Below are 1,589 nucleotides of genomic sequence, written 5' to 3'. Positions count from 1 at the left end.
TCTTAAATACAGGCATACCTTGGTGATATTGTGGGTTCTATTCCATAGGACTACAATATAGTCAATATTGCAATAAAGCAAGTCACACAAATGTTTTGGTTTCCCAGTGCATATAAAAGTTATGTTTATACTGTTCCGTAGTCTACTTAAGTGTGCAGTCAATAGCATTGTCTTAAAAACAATGTAAATACATCTTAACTTAAAAAATACTCTGTTGCTAAAAAAAAAAAAAATGCTAACAATTATCTGAGCCCTCAGTGCATTGTAATATTTTTGCTGGAGGAGGGTCTTGCTTTAGTGTTGATAACTGCTGACTGATCAGAGTGGTTGGTGGTCGCTGAAGGTTGGGGTGGCTATGGCAATTTCTTAAAATAAGACAGCAATGAAGTTTGCTGCGTTGATTGACTTCCTTTCATGAAAGATTTCTCTGTAGCATGCGATGCTGTTTGACAGCATTTTATCCACAGCAGAACTTCTTTCAAAATTGGAGTCAATGCTCTCCAACCCTGTTGCTGCTTTATCAAATAAGTTTATGGAATATTCTAAATTCTTTGTTGTCATTTCAATAGTGTTCGCAGCATCTTTACCAGGAGTAGATTCCATGTCAAGAAACCACTTCCTTTGCTCATCCACAAGAAGCAACTTCTCATCTGTTCAAGATGGATCATGAGATTGTAGCAATTCAGCCACATCTTCAGGCTCCACTTCCAATTCTAGTTCTCTTGCTGTTTCCACCACATCTGCAGTTCCTTCCTCCATCGAAGTCTTGATCCCCTCAAAGTCTTCCATGAGGACTGGAATCAACTTCTTTCAAACTTCTGTTAATGTTATTTTGACCTCCTCCCATGCATCATGAATGTTAATACTGGCTTCCCAGGTGGTAATCAATGACCATAACCCTAGATAGTCATGCTTTTGCATAGTCCCTTCCCATGCTGAGGAGGGCTGAACTATGATCAATAGGATATAGTGAAAGTAATGGTACGTGATTTCCAAAAGTAGGTCATCAAAAGTATTGCAATTTCTTCCTTGTCTCTTGGCTCTTTCTTTGTGGGTGGCCACCTGCCATGTTGTGAGGACCCGCAACTTGTCTGTGGCCAGGCACACATAGACAAAAACTGAGGCTAGAAAGTCCCATCCCCAGTCTCAGATCCCACTTTTTTATTGTTGGGGCTCTGACCAACGCAGAGAGAATTCAACTTTGTCTGAAGTTCTGCTACTCTCACAAATAAAGTCCATGTCTGGCCTTTAGCTGTGTTTATTTCTCCCACTGCAAATGACCCCAAATGACTTTTGGGTTTTTTTTTTTTTTAGCTTGTTTTTGTTTGTTTTCAATGCTGCCAAGGAGAATTTTTGACTCTCATAGTTTGTCTTAGGTTGCTGATTAATAAATATGAGCCTGTCATTTTCTTTCTTGAACATTTTAATGGTATTTACAAAGCAGACAGTCTGTAATTTAGTATCAGTCAGTTATTAGCCATGGGTTGTCCCTGTGGCTCTAATTTGGTCAAGGATAATTCTTTGTAGAAAGAAACAGTTGTAAACTTTAATTGTCAAGAATTGACAGTAGCTGGGGGATAGATACACTG

This window comes from Propithecus coquereli, unplaced genomic scaffold (assembly GCF_000956105.1).
Source record: "Propithecus coquereli isolate 6110/MARCELLA unplaced genomic scaffold, Pcoq_1.0 Scaffold69, whole genome shotgun sequence".
NCBI lineage: Eukaryota > Metazoa > Chordata > Mammalia > Primates > Indriidae > Propithecus > Propithecus coquereli.
This window is presented reverse-complemented; position numbering follows the sequence as displayed.